Source organism: Cynocephalus volans, chromosome 3 (genome assembly GCF_027409185.1).
Source record: "Cynocephalus volans isolate mCynVol1 chromosome 3, mCynVol1.pri, whole genome shotgun sequence".
In the NCBI taxonomy this organism is placed as follows: Eukaryota; Metazoa; Chordata; class Mammalia; order Dermoptera; family Cynocephalidae; genus Cynocephalus; species Cynocephalus volans.
In genome coordinates, this window is record NC_084462.1 from 92802480 (window position 1) to 92816071 (window position 13592).

Genomic DNA, 13592 nt, shown 5'->3' on the forward strand with positions numbered 1-13592 from the left:
CCCTCCCCTCCGTAGACCTATGTTGCCCTGTCCTGCTGGCAATTTCTGCCAAAATCCACCTCAGGCCTCAGCTGGAGAGCTGGAAGAGCCCCTCCCTCATTGACCCATCTGTCCCATGCTCTGAGAAGACCATCCCCCACCCCCAGCTCAAGCCATAGCAGGATGTTGCAAGAAAAGTGGGGAGGGGACAGTCCAGCTTGTGACAACTGTGGTGGTGAAAAGATATCACAGTGTTTGCCTCCAATAGGTCCCCATGTCTCTGTTTTACTTCCTCAAAATTGATGTATTACTTTGGTATTTTCTTGGCTGTGGCCTTTGAGACAGAAGAGGGTGGGGATACCTCTGAATGAGAATCTCCTCAGGGCCTCACTCAGAAGCCATGATGCTTAGAACCTGACAGCCCAACTGTCCCAACTCAGTCCAGGGCCTTTTCTTTCCAGCTCCAAAGAGAAGCAGCTGCGCTCCCCCCCCTCTTCCTGCTCCCAGAGGGTCAGGAACATTGAGGAGAGCACCAGGGAACAAAGACACCTCCCCAGCCTGATGCTGATGTCAGCCAGTGATGCCTGCTGCCCCGACCCCTTGGCAGGCCCCTCTCTGATCCCACGGGAGTAGTCCCTAAGCTCTGGGACCTAGAAAGTTCAGCCGCTCTGCCAGATATCCGAAACTTCCTCTCAGTTCCCCACTTCTACAGGAGTTAGGTGACCAGCTGTCCCCATTTGCCCAGGACTCTCCCAGTTTTAGCACTGGAAGTCTCTTGTCCCAGGAAACCCCTCTGTCACAGGCAGATCACCGTTCCAGGACAGTGGACGACACAGGAGCCAACCTGCAGTATCACCTCTACACTCAGCTCTTTAGGAACCTTCCTTTTCTTTCTTCACCTGGCTCTTTCCTTAAAAGCTGAGCTGTAAAACATTTTAAATTCAGGTGTAATTTGCGTACAGTAAAATATACAAATCTTAGAGTAACCATGTACATGTTTTATCAGTACTCAGGTCTAGATATAGAACATTTCAACATTTCCATCAAACCAGAAACTTCCCTGGTATCCCCTTTTATTCCGTCTCCCCCAGCTCCTAGAAACAAACACTAATGTGATTTCTATCACTCCAGGTTTGGTCATACTTAACGTGCTCTTTTGAGACTGGGTTCTTTCACTCATAATAATGCCTTTGTGATTCATCCATGCTGCTGTGTGCATCCGTAGTTTTCCTTTTAATTGCTGAGTAGCATCCCATTATAGAGATGTACCAGTTTGTCTATCTATCCTTCTGCTGATGGACATTTGGGTTGTTTCTAGGTTTTGGTGATTGCGAATAAAGATGCTTTAACATTCTGTACTTGTCTTTTTGTGGACATGATCCACTTGGTTCTCTTGGGTATATACCTAAGAGTGCAATTGCCAGGTCACAGAGTTCTCCAGCCAGTAGTCCTGAGGTAGGGAGTGTTCCAGGCCATCTCCACCTCCCTGCACCAGGCTCCTCTCCTCATGGGCCCTGCCCTTCCTCTTCAGCCAAGCCAAATGCCTCTGGTTCCCAACCTCTGTATTGAAGTCATCTCTTTGACAAAGCGGGACACACACTACTTCAAGATCCAAGAGACCTGGGATTCTAGGGCCAACTTCACCTGTAAATAGCTACAAAGGAAAATCCCTTAGCTTCTCTGAGCCTGTTTCCTCATTTATTCAAATGTCTGTGAGGGTATTGGGAAGTCAGACAGTGATACTGGCCCAGACAGTTATACAAATGAGAAAATGTATGAGAATATATGATGCAATTGTGGTGTGTGATGATTATTAGCCCACCTATTTATTAACAGCATCATGCCCCCAGGACTCCAGCCCTCCTGTCCCTCACCAAGTGCACAACCAGTCACTATTCCTGAATCTCAGACCCTTAAGACTCAGTCTTAGCTTTACTCCCAAATATGACCCATCAGGGCTTCCTTATTCCTTTCTAAAAACTGCTCAAAATACTTATCTGTCCCATTCTAATTCTGCTACTGGAGAATGGCTTTAACATGACCTCAGCCCTGACCTCCCCGCCATGCTAGAGCCCAACTGAGGGGTCTCCTGAAGATTCTGTGATTGCTGAAGATGTGTCAGACCCCAGGCAATGCCAAGTGCATGTCCACCTGGTCAGAGGGACACGCTGTCATGATCTTGAGTAGCTTCAGGTGGCACTCGCCTGCCTGGCCTCAGTCCTGACTCCACACCCCATCCAGGCTGTATAAGTTAACCTGGAATATATTCATGTGCTCTAGCTGCTCTGTCTAACCCTGTGCAGATTCCCAGAAAACCAATGAATGAGTGGAATAAAACTCAAGGACTTGCAGCGAGGGTAGAAGTGTGTTCAGCCTGGGCATTTGCCAGGACCCTAAACTGGTCCCACCCTTCCTGGGGCTTTGTGATATTAACAGTGTAAAAGAAATCAACTCTTCTCTACTCAGGGTCACAGATGTTATTTCAGGCCCTGGGACAAAGCCCAACCCAAGCTGTGCCCCACAGGGATAGGAATGAGAGGATGAGACTGAAATAGGGATGTATTAAGATATCCTTAAAAAAAGAAAAGAAAAAGGGTACGACGGGGCCAGCCCGTGGGGCTCACTTGGGAGAACGTGGTGCTGACAACACAAAGTCAAGGGTTAAGATCCCCTTACCGGTCATCTTTATATTAAATAAATAAAAAAATAAAACTAAAAGAAATATGGTTCAAGAAGAAATCAGATGGGATTGAATGGTAATGGGACTGGAGATGGAGAAGATGAAGAGAACAATGAGGTTGGAAGGAAAGGCTTTGGGGCCAAGCGGGAAGGGAGTGAATGAGGTCAGGAGGTGCTGAGGCTGAGGACAGCCATGAAGGCTGGATCATTGCTTCTTTCTGCAACTTTCCAGCCCCAAATTCTGCCCCAACTGAGAGAGAAAGTTGACAAGATGTAGCATCCTTCCCACCTACTTGCAAAGAATTTTTGAGTGAGAAGAGTTAAACCAGCATAACACTTAAGAGTGAAACAGAGTAAGGCAAGGCCTGTGAACCAAACTGACTCCATTTTCCCTGCAGAGGATAATCTCTTTCTTTTCCACTCTTCAATCATGAGAACGCCCAGGGCAAATGATTACCCAATGGCCTGTCCTGATAAAATAGACTGAGATAAGAGAGGAAACATATTTACTGAGTTGCAAAACCCCACCCCAAGGCTTGTTTACTGTAATGGTAAAAATTAAGTTACAGATTAACCTTAAGACCCCTTTAGGAATCCTCATATGCACACAAAGCTTCGAGGTGACCACTACTGACTTTCCTGGGGTGACACCACCATTTTGGACCTACTGAGCAGGCTCAAGGACCAAAGTCCTAAGCGAGCATGCACCCATGATGCAACCAGGAAGAACAGATGGACCACCTCCAGTGATGCTGGCCTGTACCCCTTAACTCCTTTCCCTGTAAAAGACCCTGAACAGCTCCTCTCTGGGGGGCTAAATTTACTGTAGCTGCCTGCCTTATGCGTAACTCCATCTCCTCTTTTAATAAAGTGTTGCTTGCTTTATTGCTGGGTACTTTGTTCATTTCTATGACTTTGGAACCCAAGAGCCTAATTTAGTCACTGGCAAAAACTGGAAAGCTTTGGGCAATAGAGAAGACTCTAGCTGCAAGAGGCAAGTGGCAACTGGGACTATTTTGCTCCCATGTCTCTGCTGCTGGTAAGTCTCTCTTATAGCCCCCGGCCCAAATTCCTTTTTTTAAAAAAAGATGACGGTAAGGGGATCTTAACCCTTGGCTTGGTGTTGTCAGCACCAAGCTCAGCCAGTGAGCTAACCAGCCATCCCTATATAGGATCCGAACTCGTGGCCTATGGTGTTATCAGCACCGCACTCTTCCTGAGTGAGCCACAGGCCGGCCCTATAAATTCTGACAAGGCAATGTTTTATTCTTTTCTACTCTCCCTTTCCCCTCTTTTCTTCCTCTGTAAAGTGACTGCCGGACAACTACAGCTTAAGCTCCTCTCACCCTGTGAGAAGCTGCTCCCTCTGGCCGGCAGTGGTTTGCCCTGATAGGTAACTAGTAGAGGTGGGCAGGCCAGTCCTACACCATGAAGATCTTGCTTGATCTGATAGGGGGATTCATGACAGTGGTGGGGATTTATTCCCATGCCATGCAGTGACTGGAAGTCTGGAAGCCACTGCAGTTCTCTTTACCTTTCTCTGATTTTCTGAGCCCTCTTCTGCTGTTTGGTTGGAGTGTATCCGCTACTATGTAGGTGCACCCTAGAGGGCTCCTGGCTATGCTTTGTTTCTGATTTTCCAAGCCCTCTTCTGCTGTTCTGTATAGGTGCACTCTGGAGGGATCCTGGCTATGCTTTGTTTCTCCGATTTAAATCTATTCGGAACTTGTTTTCTTTTGTGCTGACAATGGTGGGGAGAACTGCTTTTACCAATTACTGTGCCAGTGGAATATGTTGACCCCACCGATTGGAACTAGGATAAACTGGACCTTACTGTTCCTCTTTTCTCTTTGTTTATTTGCTTGGTTAGACATTTGGTTGAGTACCGGTAATCTGAATAAACCTTCCAATCCTTGCACCAAGTTTTGGACTTTCAAGTCATTTGTTTAGTGTGAGAGGGCAAGCCGAGCCTGGTCTGTCAGTAACAAGAGTGAGGGCTTTTGGGTCAAATTGGGTTTGAGTCCGAGCTGGGTGACCTCGGGCAAACAAAGGAAACTTTTGATGCCTCAGTTTGCTCCTCCATAAAATGGGGATAACGTGAGTATCTACTCCATAGGGCTTGGGAAGATCCAATTCTAAAAATTGATTCAATTCAACGAATATGTGCTGAGCATCTACTATGTCCCAGGCATGGCTCAGCCCCTTATGTGCTAGTGGAAGCAAGCAGACAACAAACAAGTGGTGAAGGAGGAGGAGGAGGAGAAGATCCCAGATCATAAGTACTTTCATGATAATAAAACAATAAAAAGATAGTGAGTGACTAAGCCTGAAGCTTTAGGTAAGACAATTAAGGGAAGGCCCCTAAGGGGATGACAATAGGGTTATAACACTAACACACAGAGCTTGCTGTGTGCCCAGTGCTCTTGTAAGTGCTTGAAGTGTATGAATATTAAATCACTTTATCCTTAGAACAACCTATGAGGTAGGTACTACCATTATTCTCATTTTACAGATGAGGAAACTGAAGCACAAAGAGGCTTAAACCAGAATGTATGAGAGGACTAGATTTGAACCCAGAAAGTTTAACCAGACACCATGTCCTTAACTACCACTTTTTCCTGCCTCTCCAAAGCAGTTTGCAAGTTCAGGCAAAGATAATGTATGGAGAGCCCTTAACTGTGCCTGGCACATAGTAATACAAGTATTGTTATTAATGTTACTGTTAGTAAGAGAAGTTGAGGCTCTGAGGACAGAACTCCATAGTCTGAAGAGTTTGTGATGGGTGGGGCCTGGGTGATGTTAAGTGACTGGTTCCTAGTCCAGGCCTGTCCCCTGTCTGAACCCCCCTTCTCATATCCCCAGGTCCCCACTCACTCCTGTGTCCCACCAGGGTCTGGCTCTGTGAAAGGGGAAGAGGAGGCCTGCTGTACCTCCCAGGGACACCACTCTCCCAGATCATCCGGAAGTCACTCCATCCTGGTCTTGCCTGGAACAGAATGTGACAAGGCGAGCTGATCGCTATCTTGTCCAGTCTCCAGGAAGCTGTAAAAGGCCTGGGAATCTCTCTAGTTGACTTCAGGGGAATCCTTATCCTCCCTGCACAGTGCTCTCAGATGAACTGTAACATGAAGACTATCTTTTCTGAGAGCAAGAGGCTGGCAGTAAGAATCGAAGGAAGGCTGCCCAAAATGCACTGGATGCTGGAATCAGGCGATATGGGTTCTGTTTTCAGCCCTACTACTAAAATCACTGCGTGACCTGAGGGAAGTCACCTAAGTTCTCTGGGCCTCAATTTTCTCAACAAGAAAATAAAGGAATTAGGATAAGACCCCCTCCAGACTTAAAATTTCAGTGTTCTTTTTTGCACTCATTTCTAATGAATGGAAATCCTGTGCATGGAAAACAGCTTCTTGGCCTCTCATCCAAGGTTGAATGGTCTGGAAGAAGGGAACCAACATTTACAAGTTTACCTTGTGTTATGTCCTATGACACACTTACCTAAACTGCTTCGTTTAATCTTCACAATAATTCTTTGCCTCCATTCCATTGAGAAGGCATGCATGGCTCAGAGAATAAATCATGCACAGGCTTCCAGTTAGAAATAGGCAAAATCAGGGTTTGAACCCAGATCCCCTGATATCTCAGAGTCTCTGCTCTTCCCACCCTGATGCTCTAAAGGTATAGAAAGGGAAGGAAAATAAAAAGCAATCAAACATTTTCATAATTTATTTCCCATTGTTAATAGTTTCTGATGGTATTTATTGAATGACTGCTATGAACAGAGATCATGCTAGCCCCCACAGGGCCCAAAAGGAATGCAAGCCACACTCCCAGACCTCCAGCAGTGGAAAATCAACCCAGCTCTGGGAGAGAGTGCAGTGACTCTCACACTGGCAAGCACAGGGTTTGTCCAATGTTGCTCTTTCTTGTTATTCTGTAAGCCCCTAGAGGGTAGGACCTGTGCCTTTACTTTTCACTGACATTTCTCCATTGTCTAGCACAGTGCTGGGCACAGAGCAGATTCTCAAGGGATATTTGAATAAACTGCATTATGTCCTAAGTAATGGATTAAATGCCAAGATAAGTGGGAGAGCTGCGAGGGCTGTAGGAATTCAGACAAGGTCCCGGGAAGAGGGAGATTTTGAGCTTAACCTAGAAGAGTAAAGTCCACTGTACAAACTCACCTCTGGGCTGGAGGAGTCCACATTCTACTGGTCCAGACTTTGCTAAAGATGGCATCTTCAGGAGGAAAGAGCATCTCTGGATTCCTATTACCTTTGGATCTGCCAACACTCAGTGTGATATGTCCACTTCCTCAGTGTCAGTAACCCTGATGAAGAGTTGTCACCTCATCACATTACTTTCTGGGAAACGAGAGTCTCACCTGGTCAGGGTTCAAGAGGGCTGACACCTTTGGGAGGCCTGGGCTTAGGGGAATGTGCCTAAGTGGCCCCCAGAAGGAGAGGGGAGGCAGTTAGGGCTGAGTTCTCTGGGGGACAGGAATCCCATTACCTGGAGTAGTTGAGTGAGGGGTTGGCAGGCAAGTAGTAATGGAGATCCCCTCTGAGTCAGGTCCCAGGCTGGGTTCCCTTATATGCCCTCTCGTTTAATTTTCTCAGCAACTCTGAGGCAGCCATAATCATCTGGATGTCCAACGGTAAGAGAATAGATAAGTAAACTACACAACCAAATAGAACATTATGTAACCATTCACCATGAAAATTATTTTTTTTTTTTTTTAAAGATGACTGGTAAGGGGATCTTAACCATTGACTTGGTGTTGTCAGCACCACACTCTCCTGAATGAGCCACGGGCCGGCCCTTACAGTGAAAATTATTAGAAGAGTAATTTCGTATTCAGGAAATTTGGCAAAATATTTTAAGAGTCTTAAAATGTTTAAACTTTTTGCTTCACTAATTCTTCTTGTAGGAAACTATTCTAGGAAAATAACTAGAAATCTAGACAAATATCTATCTTTATAGATGAAAATGCACCAAAATGCTAACAGTGGATATTACTAGGTGATAATATTGTTGATCTTATTTTCCTTTATATGCTTTTGTACATTGTTCAAAAATACAAAATATTCATAATAGGAGGGAGAAAATAAACATTAAAAATGGATCCCAGTCCAAACAGAAGGCTTTTTGGAAAAAATTATAAAGTTTTTGTAAGCATATAAAAATGGATAGAATTTATCATTAAATGAAAATAAACTGTATCTATGTTTTGATTATGACTATGAAAATATTTATTTATAAGTTGTTAACAGTGTTTATCTCTGGGGGTGGAGTAGAACTTAGTGTTCTATGTTACACATTTCCGTGATTTTTTAAATAACAAGCACAGTCATGTGTCATTTAATGATGGGGATTCATTCTGAGAAATGCATCATTAGGTGATTTCGTTCTTGTGCAAACAACACAGAGTGTACTAACACAAACCTAGATGGTGTAGCCTACAACACACCTAGGCTACATGGTATAGCCATTTTAATATTATACATGGTCCATCGCTGAGATGTAGTTATGGGGCTCATGACTGTATAAATTACTTTCATAATCATAGATTAAAAATAGAGATATTTTTAAGATTATAATTATACATGAACAGGATTGGAGGTTAGCACAGAAAAATACAAAATTGATGTTACAATAATGACTGTTGTCAATTCAAATTTTTATTGATTTTTGATTATGATTGTGTCAATACAAAATTTTAAAAATCAATGTTTCAGCACCAGAAGGAAAAGATAATTAAAAGGAAACCAAAGAAGGAAGAAACACCAGGAGATATACGAAGAATTAAAAACAAATGTCCAGCTGATTCAACAGCATTTACTCTGGGGCCGGTTAGCTCAGTTAGTTAGAGCACAGCCTTATAACACCAAGGTCACAGTTTCAGATCTCCATACTGGCCAGACACCAAAATTTTTTTTAAAATTTAACTCTGAAAGAAAAACAGGAAAATATCTTTGCCACCCCCTCTCGCCAAGGGAGCATATCGGTGATGCTTGGTAATTATTTTAATATCCTTCAGCATCATAATCCTACTTCTAAGAATACCACAGAAACTTTTGCACAAATGGAGCTCAGATCCTGACATGCCAGTTTTTATTCAGGTTGCATCACTGCTCTGAGCCCCAATTCCCTACTGAATGTGAGGGTAAAATCACATGTTTGTAAATCTCAGAGAGCAATACAATCCTCCATGACATTTCCCTACATATCTACTTGCCAACTTTGTGGATTCAGCAATGAGATAAATAGTATCATATAAATTTGGGTGTAGTAGTTGGTGAGTGGTTACTGGGGGCTAGACAGATATACTTTAACAGGCTAGAATAAAATGTCTTTAGACATCACTTCTCAAGCCTTGGAGAAGAGAATAGTTTGAAAGAAAAGCCCCACAACCTGAAGGAAAAGAAATTAGCAACATAAGATCAGGATCCCAATTTATTTCTCTCCTTCTGGAGAATATTTCTTTTTTTTTTTTTTTTTTTTTTAAAGATGACCAGTAAGGGGATCTTAACCCTTGACTTGGTGTTGTCAGCACCACGCTCACCCAGTGAGCGAACCGGCCATCCATATATGGGATCCGAACCCGGGGCCTTGGTGTTATCAGCACCGCACTCTCCCGAGTGAGCCACGGGCCGGCCCCCTTCTGGAGAATATTTCAAGAAATGGAAGCCTTGAGAGAATTCATCAGCAGAGGTCCTTGGCTGCAGAAGTAATCACTAGGAACAGTGGCGACATGAACACAGAGACGTGATCTGAGAGACTAACTGAGCAATGTCTAATGGCATGAGGACCAATTAAACGGTGTATCAGATACACTATTGTGAGTACTAGGGGAGTAAACAGGTTCAACAGGGTTTTTAGACAGGGGCATAATACTAAAGGGTGAATAATGCTGGGGGAGGAAATACTTCAATACACAGTTCTCTAAAACGAGATTAAAAGATAACTTAATTGTCAAAAGAAATTAATAGTAGGAATGATAAAAAATATTGGTAAAGCTCCTTACAGTAGAAATCAGTTTTAAAAACTAGAAAGATGAGGTAATGTTTTCTTCTGACCTAATCTAAAAGGACACAGAAAGCAAAATCCTCTACAGAAACCTCATACAGGAGGAAAGAGGGGCTAGCTGGTCAGCTCAGTTGTTTAGAGCATGGTGCTGATAACACTAAGGTCCAGGGTTCAGATCCCCAGGCCAGCCGCCAAAAAAAGAAAAGGGTCCTCTGCCTTGAACGCTGGATCACAGCCAGGCTCAGGCCTTATCTGCCACCCTGGAAACTTCTCATATACTTTCAAGCACCTTTGCAGACTCAGACCTCAGAGCTGGAAAAGTCTTGGGGAACATCCACCCTGCTCATTTAACAGATGAAGAGATAAGTTTTGCTGAGGGAATGGCAGTGGCATGAACACTCAATAAACACAAACACAGTGCCATTTGCCATGCTAAGAACTTCAAAATCGTCTCGTTCTGTCCCTATGACAACCCAGAGGTTGATATTATTTTCCCTATTTAAAGGATGAGGAAACTGAGGCTTGAGAAGTCAAGTGAGTTGCTCAAGGTCATTAAGGAATTAGAAGGAGCCTAATGTGCACCCACCTATTTCTTATATAGGGAGCCCAGGACATCCAAACTTCCCACTGGCCTCTTCACCACGTCTTCCAAATGCAGGAGAGCTTTTGCCTCCAGTCTGCCGCACGCCCCAGACAAAACATAAATTGGATGACAGAAATTTCCCCAGCCAACTTCCCCCTGGAAGCATCACTTCCTCTAGAGTCCCATTCTGGGAGAAGGCAGCATGGCTTTGGGAGCTCAGTGAACAAATCAAGGACCTTCCTAGTTTTGTTGGGTGTGCAGTAAGGTGGGAGAATTTAGTATGTGGTACAGGGGAAGCCCAGTTGGGGTTGGCCCAGGAGAACTCCGGCTAGAGCCTATCTGTCCCTGTGCTGTATTGAAAGCCCAACCAGCAGCCCCAGTCCTCAAAGCCATAGCTGAGTCACTTTCTCTATTCTGCCCTAAATTACTAGTTTTCCTTGAGTCTCAGCTTCTTCCTCATTCACTCTCAGATCATGTGTTGGCCTCTTTCTGCTTATTGATAACAGTTTTTCCAGAAGTTCCTCAGAAGTGTAAATCCATTGTTTCTTGGCCTTTTAGCTAAGATCAAGTGTATAATTATTATCCCTTGATACTATCAATGCTGATAGCCACATCTCATTCCACATGATGGGTCACAAGGGAGATGTTTCATTTGGTGCTCCTGAAAGCAGAGGGTGCAAATATGCAAGCACACTCACAAATCTATATAAGCACATTTTATACACACAGAGATGTATATATGTCTATATGTGCATGTGTGTATGGCAAGTGAATAAAATAGCAATGTGACAATTGCATTTGAGTCACTCAGAAGACAAAGTCCCTTAAGGTTCTTACAAATTCAAGTCTCTTGAAATTTAGGCATATTAATACCTAATCCAAGTTATTCAATGCCACATGCTTCACATGGATTTGCACCTATTTAAGAGAGGTCAGAGCCAAAAAGATACATTCTACACATACCACCCTTACTTCTCTGCAGTGATTAAGTTTGGTGGATGGTGCCCAGTGTCCCTTGGCTTTGAGGTGGTAGGGTGGAGGTGGGGGGCAGCTTTCAGTACAAGTTCATTGATGGGGGTCTACTGCTCCACAGTAGCTGAGCCACAGTTCCCTACACCAGCCCTTTACAGGTACTGTTTTGTTATCATGTCCTGGCAGTAGTCCCTGAGCTGGAAGAGACCACCGGTTTTACTGATAAGAAAACTGAGGTATGGAGTAGTGACCCATCCAAGTTTATGGATGGCGAGGCCCAAGCCCCAGCTCTCCCAAGGTTGGCCTGAAGCCAGAGAGCCAATGGTTTCATGGCCCCATCCTCAGCAGCCCCTGAGAGCTTCCCCAGACCCCAGAGTCCTCCCACATGATACATTGCCTGGGATACCACCAGAGACTTTCTTGGATAATCTCAATATCAATACTCTATTTTCTTCTCTAACCAGGTTGCCTTAAAATGTGTATACCCTTTAACCCAGCTATTTTTATTCTAAAACATAACTTCAGGAAATAAGTCAAGCACAAAAATGTATGCACAAGGACAGTCATTGCAATTTTATCATAAGAGCAAGACCATACAATACACTATACAAATACACAAAGTAGAATGATTTGCTTTATACATGATAGTACGTAATACAATGGGATATGATTTAAAATGATGTAATTATTGACGTAAAAAGAAGTTAGCAATTTATTAAATGAAAATAAGGTTTGCAAAACAGTATCTAGAAGACAAAGGACCCAGTTTCTTCAATATAGTAACGGCATGTAGACCAAAACAGAGGGGAAACTATAATAGATTTAAAGAGGCTTAAGAGATATATCAACCATGTGTAATGGGTATAGATCCTGATTTCAGCAAACCAAGTGTAAAAAAGTAACTTTTTTTTTTTTTTAGATAATTAGGGAAAATTTGACACAGAGTGGGTTTTAGATGATATGAAAGAATTAACTGTTAATTTTGTTGGGTATGATAATGGGAATTATGTTAATAATTGTCATTTTTTTTAAAAGTCCTTATGTTATGGGTGAAAATGAAAAAAAGTAGGTAAAGTACATTCTTATTTATGTTTAGAATACGTGTGCATGTTTTATTTGTACAGAAATGCATGGAAGGAGCTGCAGGAAGTGCAGGGATCCATTCCTACCACCACCACATCCTCCAAATGCTCGATCAAAATTGATTGATTTGGTGAATCAGTCCCGGAACCAAGAATATGAATTCCCCACAAGCTCCCCAACCTTTGGAGGCCCAACGGCCTCTGTGTGTTGTCACCAGCACCTGACACCTGATTCGTTTCCAGTCAACACTGAGGAGGACCCCACCCAGCCGGCACTACCAGCACTGGGGCGGGGGTGGGCGGGGCACGGGGAGAGGAAAGCTGGGAAAAACCCTACAGGCAACCTAGAGGGTAGAAGGGCGAGGTTGCCCTGTAGACCCCAAAGGAGAAAAGGGACATGTTGGCTCCAGCACCTCCCTCTTGCAGTCTACCTTTGACCACAGCAGATGCTGGTGTAAAGTCACTTCTGGACTCAGTCCCTGGTTCTCAATCTTCTCCTCCATCCCCTTTGTGCAATAGTCTTGCCTCCTCTCTTGGCTCATAGTTTGTGGAGAGGAGGCTGTCAGGGAGTTGGTAGAGCCAGAGTTTAGGAGCAAGGAAGGGAGGCAGATAGGATTTAATGGCTATTTGCCTTTACCCAGTACTGTCCCCTGCTCATCATGTCAGCCTAGGCTGAGGGCACAGAGGCCACACGACAGGGAAGCAAAGCCTATCTAGCCCCGGGCAGCCAGCTAGGACCAAGGCTGGACCTGGCTACAGGTGAGTCCTCGTTAGGGCCCACATCTCTCGTGGCAGGCAGGTCTCTACCATCTGTGTCCCTCCACACATGGAATTTTTCCAAGGGCTTGGGGACGATGGTGAAGGGGCAGCAGTGAAGTGGCTTGGTGGAGCTCACTGCCCTGCAAGACAGCACAAATGTTCTCTGGCACACCCCTGCTGCTCACTCCTGGCTAACCTCTCCTCTTACAGCCCTAGCTCAGTCAGACACTGAGCTCCTTCCCTGGGCACCTAAAAGTGGGCACAGGGCATTTAGGTGTTGTTCCTGCCAAGAGATTGCTCAGTGAGTCTTCCAGTCAGCAGGAGCTGCTCAGTGGGGATGGTGGGGTGGGGAGCAGCCTTTATCCCTCAGGCCTATGAGAGGCAGCATGTTGTAAAGGATTGGACAGCAGGATTCCCGGGTTCTAATCCTGCACCAGCCACGAACTCACTTTGTGATTTGCCAAGTCACTTCCCCAATCCAAACCTCAGCTTCCTCCCTTGTTAACTGA